This window comes from Spermophilus citellus, assembly GCF_964194105.1.
Source record: "Spermophilus citellus genome assembly, chromosome: 7".
NCBI lineage: Eukaryota > Metazoa > Chordata > Mammalia > Rodentia > Sciuridae > Spermophilus > Spermophilus citellus.
Window position 1 is genome coordinate 40,065,642 of NC_138188.1, and position 15,358 is coordinate 40,080,999.

Below are 15,358 nucleotides of genomic sequence, written 5' to 3' on the forward strand. Positions count from 1 at the left end.
AATAGAAAAAGAAGGAGCACTTTCAAATTCATTCTTTGAGGCCAATATCACCCCAATTCCAAGGATACATCAAAGAAAGAAAACTTTAGACCAATATCGCTAATGAACATAGATATAAAAATTCTCAATAAAATTATGGCAAATTGAATACAAAAACATATTGAAAAGATAGTGCACTATGATCAAGTGGGGTGAACTACCCCATTCATCCCAGGGATGCAAGATTGGTTCAACTAATGGAAATCAAGAAATGAAATACATCATATCAACAAACTCAAATATAAGAATCTTATGATCATCTCAATAGGTGCAGAAAAAGTATTCAGCAAAATACAGCACCCCTTCATGTTCAAGTCACTAGAAAAACTAGGGATAAAAGGAACATATCTCAACATTGTAAAAGCCATCTATGCTAAGCCTAAGGCCTACATCATTCTAAATGGAGGAAAAACTGAAAGCATTTCCTCTAAAAACTGGAACAAGACATGGATGCTCTCTTTCACCACTTCTATTTAACATAGTTCTTGAAACTCCAGCCAGAGCAATTAGATGAAGGAAATTAAAGGGATATGGATAGGAAAAGAAGAACTCAAACTATCACTATTTGCTGATGACATGATTCTATACTTAGAGGATCCAAAAAATTCCACCAGCAAATTTCTAGAATAAATGAATTCAGCAAAGTAGCAGGATACAAAATCAACACCCATAAATCAAAGACACTTCTGTACATCAGTGACAAATCCTCTGAAAGAGAAACTAGGAAAACTACCCCATTTACAATAGCTTAAAAAAATACTTGGGGATTGACTTAACGAAACAGGTGAAAGACCTCTACAATGGAAACTACAGAATGCTAAAGAAAGAAATTAAAGAAGACCTTAGAAGATGGAAAGATCTTCCTTGTTCTTGGATAGGCAGAATTAATATTGTCAAAATGACCATACTACCAAAGCCACTATACAGATTTAATGCAGTTCTAATCAAAATCCCATTGACACTCCTCATAGAAATAGAAAAAGCAATAATGAAATATTGGAAAATATGGAAAAATAAGAGACCCAGAATAGCCAAAGCAATCCTTAACAGGAAGAGTGAAGCAGGTGGCATCACTATACCAGACCTTAAACTATACTACAGAGCAATAGTAACAAAAACAGCATGGTATTGGGACCAAAATAGACTTGTAGACCAATGGTACAGAATAGAAGACACAGAGACAAACCCAAATAAATACAGTTATCTCATACTAGACAAAGGTGCCAAAAACATATTTTGGAGAAAAGATAGCCTCTTCAACAAATGGTGCTGTGAAAACTGGAAATCCATATACAGCAGAAAATGAAATTAAGCCCCAATCTCTCGCCATGCACAAAACTCAGTGGATCAAGGACCTAGGAATAAGACCAGAGAGCCTGCAACTAACAGAAGAAAAAGTTGGTCCAAATATCCATTATGTTGGATTAGGCACCAGCTTTCTTAATAAGACTCCTGTAGCGCAAGAAATAAAATCAATAATCAATAAACAGGGTAGATTCAAAGTGAAAAGCTTCTTCTCAGCAAAAGAGACAATCAGTGAGGTGAATAGAGAGCCTACAGAATGTAGCCAAATCTTTACAACATGCACATCAGATAGAGCATTAATCTCTAGGATATATAAAGAATTAAAAAATCTTAACACCAAAGAAACCTACAAATAACTCAATCATTAAATAGGTTAAGAAACAGACACTTATCAGAAGATGATATACAATCAATAAACAGATACATGAAAAAATGTTCAACATCTCTAGCAATTAGAGAAATACAAATCAAAACAACTATAAGATTTCACCTCACTCCAGTCAGAATGGCAGCTATTAAGAATACAAACAACAATAAGTGTTGGCGAGGATGTGGGGGAAAAGGCACACTCATACATTGCTGGTGGGACTGCAAATTGGTGCAACCAATATGGAAAGCAGTATGGAGATTCCTTGGAAAACTTGTAATGGAACCATCATTTGACCCAGCTATCCTACTCCTTGGTTTATACCCAAAGGACTTAAAAGCAGCATACTATAGTGACGCAGCCACATCTATACTTATAGCAGCACAATTTACAATAGCTAAATTGTGGAACCAAATTAGATGGCCTTCAATAGATGAATGGATAAAGAAACTGTGGCATATATACACAATGGAATATTATTCAGCATTAAAAGAGAATAAAATCATGACATTTGAAGGTAAATGGATGGAGATGGAAATTATAATGGTAAGTGAAGTAAGTCAATCCTCCCAAACTAAAGGCCTAATGTTTTCTCTGATATGTGGTTGCCAATGGAAGAACTTTAGATAGGGCAAAGGGGAGGGGAGGAGTATAGGGGTAAGAAAGATGGTGGAATGAGATGGGCATCATTACCCCAAGTACATGTATGAAGACACGAAATGTGTACTACTTTGTGTACTACCAGATACATGAAAAATTGTGCTCTATATGTGTACTACAAATTAAAATGCATTCTGCTGTCATATATAACCAATCAGAATAAACAAATGAATTTAAAAAAAATGTCAGTTTCATGAGTTTAAGAGCTGGTTTGCAGGACTAGGAGACATCTTGCACAGCTGAGAAGACTGCAGGGTTGAGATGCAATATGTGCTTCTCTAGGCCATTGAGGTTGGCCCCCCAGAAGCAGAATGGCAGCTGCCTTTCCCCAGCACCACCCAGTGAGTATGGGGCTTTGTGACTGGGTTCTGGCACTGGCTGAGGCTGAGGGGATGTTGACCACACACTGGCTCTTGGGGTTCTCATGGGTGCAACCTCGAATTTCCTCTTTTTTCTACCATCATGACCTTTAAAGGCCATGCTTTGTAGAGGGAATAGCTATGGGATGGGGCGGGGGGAGTTTTCCTGACCTATACAGGGCTTGGCAAGAGCAAATGAAGCCACAGAAATGTTGGGCTAAACTGTAGGCTAGAGTACTCTGTCTGGATCTCTAGGAAAAGAGCTCTGAAGGAAAGACGGAACAGGGACAGGAATCAGTTTCCCAAAGGTCTAAGGTGGGGTCAATATTTCTTTTAGATCAATGTGCCTTGGAGAGACTAGGGAACTCACAGAGAGAAGAAATGACGTGGAATAACCCAAACTTGTGGTCTCATTACACGCAACTTTAAAAAAGAAGAAAAAATATACCTGTTGAAATGTGCAAAAACCATAGAATGTTCACCCATGGAAGAGGTCAATGTAACCAGTTCATGAGTCAAAAAAAAAAAAAAAAATTAGAGCCTGTCACAATTGCGGAAGTTCACAATCCCACAGGAGCATCCACCCTTCCGACTTCTATGGCTGAAGGAGGACCTCTGCTTGACCACATGGTTAAGAGAGAACATCACTCCCAGCTCAGAAACTCAACTTCTTGGGAATTCTTAAAGTTTTCTAGTTTTTTAAAAATAATCAGTATAAATCCAATAAGGCAATTATCAAACTGATTTAAATTCTTGGCAAATTTTGTTTTGCTCTATTTCCTTTTCCCTGACTAAGTCTCATACATTTTTATACATTTATAACAATTTATAACTTTAGTTGTATATGTTTCCACTAAGGACATCTTTTTTCCTTTTATTTGGTGCTAGCACTTGACTTCTGTGTACTCTAAGCTCATACTCTGCCACTGACCTATGCTCTTGGCCCTACCTTATCACATTTTTTAAATGTAGAGATTTTATAAGGCTAATTGCATGGCATAATTCAATATATTAATAAGCAAGTACTGGGAAGTACCCCCAAATATTTCTTCCTAAAGAATAAGAACAAATGAATAACACTTGATAACAAGTGGGGATCAAATCTGAATTTGTAGTCTGTTTAAAAGCAGTGAGAACAATGCTTTATGTGAAAGTCTTAATAGTTACTGCAAAAGCCATTTTCACAGAAAAATTTATAGCCTTAAATATCTTTGTTAATATGGAAGAAAGACTAATACCGAAAATATTGTCTTAAAATAGCAAAAAAAATAAAATAACCCAAATAAGCAGGAAGTAAGGATTATCCTATTTCATCCAGACCCAGTTCATGTTTTATTTTGACATCTGTGAAATTAGGATCAGTCCTCAATTTCTGATGACCTCAAAAGGGTGTGACCTCATTGTTATTGCCTGTGCTGCAAGAACCTGACTGTTCTTTCTGGTGACATGATTAAAATCCCTTGGCATGTCAGTCAAAAAACCATTTAAGCATCATCTGAACAGGGGTGATCAGTGCCAAGTGAGGTCTGACGTATTTTGAATGACACTTCCGATAAGAGATAACTAGCATCAAAACTTGTAGAATGAGCATCAACAGCTTAAAAGAGAGTTCTGGAAACAGAGCAAAACACTCTTTTTAAAGAAACGCTGCTTCACCCGCACAGAGGATACTGCTATGTGGCAAAACCTCAACCCTGACAAGTGAGTCCATAGTGATTTAAAAGAGCCAAAGTCACTGGGCTAACATGCTTCAGAAATACTTTACACAATTTTATCTTTTCCTTTCATGGATGCATAAGAGAAATATGATTAAAATGTATGCCTAAAACACCTTAAAAAGCTTCCAAGAAGTAAAAACAAACAAACAAGCAAGCAAAAAACATTCTAAGTGATAAGAAGACCACTTTTTCTAGATTATGTGAAAGTGTTTTGTATTTCTAAGTGGTAACCAAAAGAGTGGTAAAATGAGGAAACACAGCCAAATACTACAGTTACAATGAAATAGAAAACTAAAATATTAGAAGTGTATGTACTTTTTTATAACAACTAGTTTTTGGAAAAAACTAATGTGTAATTTCTTGCATATTATATATTTATTACATAGGTAAATTCTTCGTGAGCCTGGTTAGGAAGAAAATACAACAGCAAAAATATACAAGATTAAGTGTGAAATGAGAAACAGCTACAGATAATGCAGAGGTTAAAACACTCTACTGTCATGTATATCTAAAAAAATGAAAGAATAAAAATGTAAAAAAAAGAACTACAAAGGAATATCGCATACAACAAACTCATTGGTAGGCTACTGGAAACTAAGAACATGGATTGACAAACTTTTTCTGTAGGAAATACTTTAGGTTTTTGGGCCAAGAGGTAAACTTGAGGTTATTACGCAAAAGCATTTAAATAGCCATTTAAAAGTTTAACCATTTGAAAATTAATAAATCATTTTTTAGCTCAATAGCTGTAGAAAAATAAATGGAGGGCCAGATCTGGCCCCTAGGCCACTGATTGCTGACTTGATCCAAAAAAAACAATCATTTCCCAGATAAATACAATTTCCAGAAATGACTCAAGAAGAGGTGGAAAACTTGAAAAATTACTGTGGAAAAATTAGAAAGTTACTTAAAGAAATAAGGCAGATTCAGAAAGTCAAGGGGCAGATATTATTTTCTTGTATGTGGAAGCTAGAGCAAAATTAGGGGAAAACAGGAGGGGACACCCCAAAATAGAAGGGAGATCAATGAAGTAGAGGAAGGGGATTGAAGGGAGGAAGGAGGAACAGTGGAATGACATTGAACAAATTATACTTTGTGCATATATGAATATACCACAGTGAATTCCACCCTCATGTGTACCTATGAAGCTTTCCTGTCCATCCCCCAAAGTCACTTCCAGGCCAGAGCTGCTGAGAGAAGTGGTGGGCGGGCAGAGGAGAGGAAGACTAGCTGGGCAGCAGGACCTGGGAGAGTCCTTCCCCTGCCCTTGGCCTTGCTGCAGCCATGGCTAACCCTCTGAAGGAAGAAGTGGGGAGGGCAGCGACGGGAGGCTGCCCAGATGCCAGGTAACCCTGCCCAGGCAGGGAGGCATAAGTGAGGACAGAGAAGAAGCTCATCTGAAACCTTCAAGGCCATTTCCCTGGGGTCCTGTGACAGGGCCGTGGGCAGGGCAGGGCTTATGTTCCTGGTTCCCGATGAAGACGCATGGCACTATGTTTTAGTCAGCTCTTTTGCTACTGTGACTATAAGACCTGACCAGCACAATTGTTGAGGAGGAAATGTTTATTTGGGGGCTCACACTTTCAGAGGTCTCAGCCCATGGACAGCAGGCTCCATTCCTTAGGGCTCGAGATGAAGCATGGTGTAAGAGTGTAATGGAGGGAAGCAGCTCACATGAGGATCAGGAAGCAGAGAGAGAGACTCCACTCACCAGATACAAATCTGTACCCTAAAGCCACGCCCCCAATACCCCACCTCCTCCAGCCATACCCCACCTGCCTTCAGTTACCACCCAATTAATCTCATCAGGTGATTAAGTCACTGACTGGGTTAAGGCTCTCATACTCAGTCCTTTCTTTTATGAACCTTCTTGCATTGTCTCACACGTGAGCTTTTGGGGACACCTCACATCCAGACCATGACACACTAACAGCACAGCCCATAGGACATCCTAAACATGGTGTGATCAGGGAGACTGCCCCCAGGAAGGGCGTGTGAGGTAGGGGCTGGTTTGAGGTCAAACAGAGATTTGAAGGAGTCCTAACTGGCTGCTCACTAACTAGTGTTCAGACTTGGGGGTCCTCTGAGACCCCCTCACCTTGTAAATATGAAAATGACACGACGTGGAAGAGCTCTCTGAATGATGCCCCAAGATCATGACTCGGCCGGCACTTGGCAGAGAACACGGCACAGAGTAGCACTTAGAGTGGATGTTTCTTGGTTGTGTCTGAGGCAGCACACACAGGTGGCCTTCCCAGAGCCCTTGAAGACTGTTTCCCTGTGGTGGGACTCACCTGACCCTGCTTCAGTGGGTGGGTGGGAAAAGCTGGTTCAAACTGCACATATGCTTCATTATCTGCTACTTTCTCTCTAACTTCTTTGCTATTCTATACCTTTACTTGGGATGGTGTCTGGCTTTCGGGCCCCACATCACATTATATATATATATATATGCATATATTTATTAACATACACACAAATCCTACATTAAAAATATATTTTACTATGAATCAAGAAAAAATATTTCTGTGGGACTCTTTAGAAATCATTGGCTACTGAAAACTTACTTAATTGGCAATTTGGTTGGGTTTCTTGGCAACCATTGTGTTTATTCAGGAGTTTTTGCAAGGTGAGCAAATGTAACTTACAAATAGTTTTCAGATGTAATGAAATTCTTATGAATACTAAGCTGAACAGTTAATGAGGTTAAAATAATATTGCATTTTGGCAGAGAACATCAATTAATTTGTATTTTGTTGTTTTTCTTTCTTTTTTTCACATTTGGGAGTCAATGTTATTTATCCTGGCCTCAAATATTTTTGTAGATCTCCAAAGAACTCATGGGGCCTGGGCACTGAGCCTAGAATGCGGTGGATAAAACAGTCTCAAAGGACTGTGGATTCAGCATGTTTGTAATTTATTCTTATCTAGAGTGGGCCTAGGTGCTATCTTGAAAACGAGAGAGGACATCTTGGGACACTGTTTTCTAGCTCTGGCATCCTCTGTGTTTAGCTCTGATTCTCCTTTTGGTGTCTTCCTCTCTCCTTATGTTTGGTTTTCAGCCTCTGCATGAGACCTGTCTATTACATCAAGGCCACAGTGCCTGGTTAACTGGACTCAATGATCTGCACTATTAAACTCTTGCAATGGTGGACAGAGTCATCCATTTTTGCATTCCTTGAAAAGGAAGGTTAACGGGTGGGGAAGGGTGGGTGAGTTGTTTGCATCAACTCAAAGGCATCCTCTGTTCTCAGGTCCCATAGTAATCCCCTGTCCCCTGGCCTCTGGTGAAGGTGCTTCCTGCTGGAAAGCTTGGGGTCCCTACTTCTCTTTCTGGCACTGGCCTCCAGGCTCTCCAGTTCAGAGAACAGACAGCAGGATGAGGTGGGGAAGGAAGGAATGAAGGTGCGTGAGATCTGTTTATCTAACTGCCTTGTTAGACCATGGCTATTCAGACTGTGGTCTTCTGAGGACAAGGAGCATCTCTGCCACCTGGAGGCTCATTAGAAATGCAGAATCTCAACTGGTGATGAGATTCTCAACTTAGTTTTCCAAGGAATCTCCATACTGCTTTCCATATTGGCTGCACCAATTTGCTGTCCCACCAGTAGTGTATGAGTATACCTTTTCCCCACATCCTCGCCAACACTTATTGTTGTTTGTATTCTTGATAACTGCCACTCTGACTGGAATGAGGTGAAATCTTAGAGTTGTTTTGATTTGCATTTCTCTAATTGCTAGAGATGTTGAACATTTTTTCATATATTTGTTGATGGATTGTATATCATCTTCAGAAGAAGTGTCTGTTTTTTAACCCATTTAATGATTGGGTTATTTGTTTTTTTTTTTTTTTTTTGGTGTTTAGCTTTTTGAGTTCCTTATATATCCTAGAGATTAGTGCTCTATCTAATGTGCATGTGGTAAAAATTTGCTCCCAAAATGTAGGCTCTATTTTCACCTCACTGATTGTTTCTTTTTTTTTTTTTTTTAAAGAGGGAGGGAGGGAGGGAGGGAGGGAGGGAGAGAGAGAGAGAGAGAGAGAGAGAGAGAGAGAGAGAGAGAATTTTTTAATATTTATTTTTCAGGTTTTGGTGGACACAACATCTTTACTTTTTTTTAATGTGGTGCTGAGGAATTGAACCCAGCGCCCCGCGCATGCCAGCTGAACGCGTTACTGCTTGAGCCACATCCCCAGCCCACTGATTGTTTCTTTTGCTGAGAAGCTTTTTAGTTTGAATCCATCCTGTTTATTGATTCTTCATTTTAATTCTTACGCTATAAGAGTCTCAGCTATCCCACTCCTCTGTCTATACCCAAAGGTCTTAAAATCAGCATACTACAGGGACACAGCCACATCAATGTTTATAGCAGCACAATTCACAATAGATAAACTGTGGAACCAACTTAGATGCCCTTCAGTTGATAAATGGATAAAAAAAATGTGGTATATATACACATTGGAATACTATTTAGCATTAAAAGAGAATAAAATCATGGCATTTGCAGGCAAATGGATGGAGTTGGAGAATGTAATGCTAAGTGAAGTTAGCCAATCCCCCAAAACCAAATGCCGAATGTTTTCTCTGATATAAGGAGGCTGATTCATAATGGGATTGTGGGGGAGGAGCATGGGTGGATTAGAAGAACTCTAGATACAGCAAAGGGGAGGGAGGGTACATGGGGGTAGGAAAGATGATGGAATGTGATGGTCATCATTACCCTAAGTACATGTATGAAGACAGGAATGGTGTTGTGTACAACCAGAGATATGAACATTTGTACTCTGTATGAATTGTAATGCACAACAAATTAGAATAAAACAGAAAAGGAAAAAAAAAAAGAAATGCAGAATCTCAGGCTTTACCCAGACTTGCCATGTCTAAAGAAGTAAAACATTTTAATAAGCTCTATGGATAATTTATGTGCACACCCAGCACCAAACAAAAACAAAAAACAGGACTTAAGAACTCTGGATAGGATATCGCTGCCTGGATACTCTCAATGTTCATTGGTTGGAATCTGGCCTCATCATCTGCTTCCACAACTGGTTCCTTTTCCTGAGGGTTTTATCCTCTCTTCTGGATATCCTCCTTTCTGGATATCCTCTCTTCTGGATATCTGGGGTACCTTAAACATAATTTCACATAGAACTTATTTATTGTATATTATGTTGTATTTTATCACTTTCTCCCAATTAGATTATAATCTTCTTAAAGACAGATTTCATGCCCATTCATTTGCTATCACAGACAGCTTGTATTAAGTCCCCAAATAGGTTTTTACTTTTTTAGATCTCAGTTTTCTTATCTAATTGTGGGGCCAGGGTTCATCTCAAAGGTTCCTCCTGATTTTAACATTCTGAGATTCTTTGATGCACTTAAAACAATCAGAACTTAGTTATCAAATTCAGGTTCCTCCACCTCATCTTGCTTCACAACCTGACCCTTTAGCCCCGCCCACATTAAATGATTGTTGAACTCAAGCTTGGGCATCTTTGGTGATAGAGAACTTAGTAACTCTGTAGTGAGTATATTCCATTTTCCAAAGGTTTGATGATTTTAGAAACTTGTTCTTATATGTGTAAAGCTCCATGATCAAACTTAAAGAGAATGAGAATTAGAATTAACATAATTTGTCACCAATACTATTGTGAGTTGGATAGATACTGAAGTGGCTCAGGACCCTTTCCTCCTGACATTCAGGCCTTTGTGTAGGTCAGTCCTCTTCCATGAATGTATGTAGGTCCTGTGACTTGCTTCTAACCAACAGAATATGACCAAGGAAATGGATTGTCCCTCTTGTTATTGTATTATGTGGTGTCATTTCTATAATTACATTAGATTGCATGAGATTCCCTGTCGCTAGCTGACTATCTTGCTCTCTTCAATGCTGGTTTTGAAGAAGCAAGCTCTCACAAATCCTATAACCACAGGGAATAAATTCTGCCATCTACTTGAGGGAGCTTACAAGTTGCCCCAGTGTATCCTCCAGATGAAAATTCATGTCTAGCCAACATTTTGATCGCAGCTTTGCAGAGCACCCAACTAAGCCATTCCTGACTTTTTTTTTTAAATAATTTTTTTTAGTTGTAGTTGGACACAATATATTTATTTTGTCTATTTATATGTGGTGCTGAGGATGGAACCCAGGGTCTTGCACGTGTGTGCTAGGCGAACATTTTACCGCTGAGCCACAACCCCAGCCCCATTCCTGACTTTTTGACCTACAGAAACTGTACAAGAGCAAATGTGACTTTTTAAAGTTACTATGTGTAGGTAAGTTGTTACACAACTTGGGAAACTAATACACTGCATGATTTTGGGAATGGTTCTGAATTTCACTGACTTTCTGTAACACAGAGATAATAATATTTACCATGTAAGAATTGAAGACAACTTGATGGTTGATGCTCAATAAATAGCAGTTTCACTTATTTCTGTTGTTATTGCTATTTTCTTCTTGCATCTCCTAAACCTCTTCATAGCCAACATCACTAAAGAGTGGTCTCCATAAGCCATCGCCACTTCCCCGCTGCTCATTCTCTGTTCAGCCTTCTCCCATCCAGTTTCCATCTAGAACATGCCATTGAAATGGCTCTTGCCAAGGTTACCAGCAACCTCTACTTCATAAATCCAATGTCTATTTTGTGCCATCATCAACTTCTGACCACTTTCTCCTTGAAACACAAGCTCAACTTCCGTAATAGCACACTCTTCTGGTTTTCTCTTTGCTGCTCTATCACTTTATTTATTTATTATTTATTTATTTATTCCTGTCCTTGGCTGACATATACTTCTACTCAGTCTCTCAGTTGCACAGGGCTAAGTGTTAAGTCCTCTTTTCCTTCATCTTCTTGCCTTATAAGTGTTCATCCAGATTTTAAATCTGCGGTGCTAAATACCACCCATAGGAAAATGGCTCCTAAATTTGTAGGTCCATCTCAGTAGACTCCTCCATTTGTCAATGTCATTTTTTGTGTGTGTGTCTGTGGTGCTGGGGATTGAACCCAGGGCCTTGTGCATACAAGGCAAGCACTCTACCAACTGAGCTATATCTCTGGCCTCAGATGTCATCTTGACTCCTCCATTTGGCTACTTCACAGTCTTCTTAAATTAACATATTCCAAACTTGAAAGAACGAACAAGGCTCATCATCGGAGAAAATGCCCGTTTATTGAGGAACAGCTCTGCATATTTATAGAGCTGGGGGTGGTTTGGCAGTTATGACAGTTTAATGGTTGAACAGTTTGACAGTTGGCACGGGATGCTTTCTGATTGGTGGGTAAGGATCATGTGAGCCAGCAGGACTAGTCTGATTGGTGGATAGGGATCATGTGAGCCAGCAGGGCTCACCATTGGATGGCAGGATCATGTGAGCCAGCAGGGCTTACCATTGGATGGCTTTTCTTGGGGATGGGGAACTTAGTCTTTGGAGCCGTAGAGACTCCCAACATAACTGAACTCTCCATTCCCCACACTCCTAGCCCTGCTCAGACAGCTCTCTTCCTGAGCTCCATAAATGGTACCAATGTCCACCAATTTGTCCCAACCCCAAATTAGAAAGTCACCTTGATTTCTTGCTTCCACTCATTTTCCCCGTCCCGTGGCTAAGTCCTATGTATTCTGATTTTAAAATGTCTTGGATGTATCCACCCCTCCCCATCTCATGGCCACTGATCCAGTCCAAGGCCCCATGGAGGGCCCTTGAATACAGACAAGGTCCTTCTAACATGATGGGCCACAGTCAGTCATATTTAGAAAGTTTAATTTTATCTGTGTCACTCTACTTTTTTAAAGACTTTCAATGGCCTGGGTTTCCTTTGTGTTTAAGATAAAGTTCTGACTTTCAGATGGCCAGATGCTCCCTACTGTGAGGCCTTCTCCTTCCTGTTCTCTCTCCTCCTCTCCCTTATTCACTCCAGATAGGCTGGCTGCCTTAGCATCCCCAAATGTCAATTGACACCCAAGCCTCTGTTTCTAGTTTTTTCCACATTGTTTGAATGCTGACAGATAGGGTCACATTTTGAGAACTTTTTAACCATCCAGAATGTCAACACACATCTTGCAACCACATGTTCGACTCAGTTGAAATTATGACAACACTAGCAGCCACGGCCACGTTTGTCACTCAGAGGCAAGACAATTTGCCTTGATTCTAAAGCATGGCTGGGCTTCAAAAATGTTGAAATATGAGGGGGAGAGTGTGTTTTAGAATGGATGAATTATGGTGCATCTGAAGGGCTCAGGAACCCGTGACTCGATCAAAGCCGTCGATGGCTCCATGTTACCTGCCAGGACCCAGGAAGCATGGCACTGCAGGTCACTCCACATGAGGGGGAGCAGGTCAGTGTGGCCTGAGTGACTCTAATTCGATCAGATGAGGAGCAAGGCTCTTTGCTGCGCGGGTTGTTCAACATGAGTGGTCACCTTCAGCGCTTGTAATTTTCTTATTGCTAATTGGACAATTGTTTGTGTCGTCTGTCACTTCCTGATTTTGCTTTCCGTTTGACTGCCTCTTCACCAACACAGAAGGAGTCTGCTAGAAAGAAAGGTGTGTGTGTTTGTGTGTGTGTGTGTGTGTGTGTGAGAGAGAGAGAGAGAGAGAGAGAGAGAGAGAGAGAGAGAGAGAGAGAGACAGAAAGAGAGGTGTCAGACTTGTGTTTAGTGAAGAAAAACACTCATCTTGTAAAAAACCGGTTCCGAAGATGATAAGATCCAGTCATCCATGTAAACTGAAGAAGGAGAACACGACCTTTCATGGGATGCTGTAGAAGAGTGCATGGATGGTACGGTTTCCCTCAAGGACCCCTCTTTGAGATGAGGTCAGGCTCCTGCTGAGCCACATCTGAACACTTCAAGTGTGGAAAGCAGAAGTAGGCTAAGTCCAGACCTTCCAGCTGAGATGCAGATTTCTGAGGGGTGGGTTTATGGGGTGGACAGGAAATGATGTGAGAACCTTCTTGTCTCATATTAAGGAATTGAAAAGGCACTGTCTTTGTAGATGGTTCATTGAAGAAAATAAGCTCTTTGGCAAAATTCCACCCTGCCTTAAGGTTTGTTGTTCTGTGGCATCTCGGGTCCTGGAGCACCCACCCAAACCATGTATGGTTTTTTTTTCTCATGTAGCATGAACTAAACTAAAATGTCAGCGTGTTTCAGATCTAGAAAAGATGAATCTCATGAGGTTTAACTGACAGTACTTCTCCACACCCCAACACAGGCAGGCTTGGCTGGGGCAGTTTCTGATGTGATCTTATTTCTTCTTCTCACCCCCAGATCATTAAATATCTTCTTCCAATGTTTGCATTTTAAAGTTTCACCTCTTTTCTTGACACACAGTGGGAGAGAAGAAAAGTTCTGTTTTGCAAATTGTGGTAATAGACCATCGCATATTGAATGAGCTTCAAAACTTGGTTCCTTTGCTTACTAGGTTGTTACCTGGGCCAGTTTGTCAACCTCCAAGAGCCTCCGATTGTTTACCTGAGAAACAAGGATAATAATGGAGGACATCCCCACCCCAACTGTTTGGATGGTGAAATGAGATCCTCAGGTGCACCACACGCTGCCCGGCCCCTGGTCAGTGTTCAGTACCTTGTAGCCACTCTGGGCTGTGGGAATGTTGGTTGGGGTTTCAGCTTCCTGATAGGCTGTGCGGAGTTCTCCACTGTCAGCCACGTGCTCCTGCAGCGAGGATTCTGGCCTTGGCCATGTACTCCTTTCCCAAAGGTACTTTCCTCCCTCCTGGGTCTTTTCTACTTGTACTGCTGGTCAAATCTCTCTTTCCAGGCTCAGATTTACAAATTCAACCGCTGACAGTGACCTGTTGCAGCTGTACTAAAGCTGAAGCCCTCACCCTCTCCCCAGACACCTTTCCTCCTGCAGGGAGATGTTTCCTCACCATTCATCGTCTTCTAGGAGATGCACTCATCCCAGGTCCTGTGCCCTTCATGTCCAGTGGGTCGCTGAGCCCTACCCTCCTTACTCCTATCTTCGGGATCCCTGTTTTTTCTAGTTCTACTCTACTGAGCTAGCTCCTAACTGACTTCTGCATTTCCTTTCTCTCCATTTTCTAATCCATCCTTCATTTAGCTGCTCTTGGCTATTTACTGTACCCTGCTTAAAGCCACCAGTGACTCCACATTAGCTTAGTGTCAAATCCAAACTCTGGAACAGCCAGCAGCAACCCTTCATGATTGGGTCTACCCCTCTTGTCCACCCCATCTCCCTCTCTTTCTCTTTAAATTCCTCACTCTCCAGCCCTATTTGGGATGCTTAAGATGCTCTTTCTGATTGGATGGACACCCCTTTGACTTTGCGTAAGTTCTTCCTTCCAAAATGAACTTTCCCCAATTTCTTCATTGGGTTCTTCATTTCTTCAATATTCAGCTCAGTTGACACTTTCAGAAAGCATCTTCTGACTCTACCCCTCAAATCTGGGCTAGGTTCCCTTCCCTTTCCACCCTGTGTCTTCTTTCATCCCAACTGTTCTCCACTCCTTGAATGAAGGCAATGCCTGTTGGTTACAGGCTCGTACAGTGTTAAGTCTGGCACAAATAGAATTGTAATATATGCTTCCTGAAAGAGTGAAGAAGAAGGAAGAAAGGAATAGCTAAGCTGCTAACCATTGTTTTAACAAATCTAGGAGGTTAACTGTCTCTAAGGAAGGATGTCTGAACATTGGTATTTGACTTTAAATTATGGAATGAATTGCCTGTTCTCCATCTCAGATAAATGCACACAGAGGACCTCAGTAGCTAACTGTCCTCTCCAGGATTAAGGGAGCATTGGTCCCTAGGGCTAGATGCACAGGCCTAGCAGGAACAAAGCAGCCACCTTTCAGGTTCTGTTCTTCTGATAATGGAGGTCACATGAAGTCACCTTCTCAGCTACTCATCTTAGGATATCTGGGGA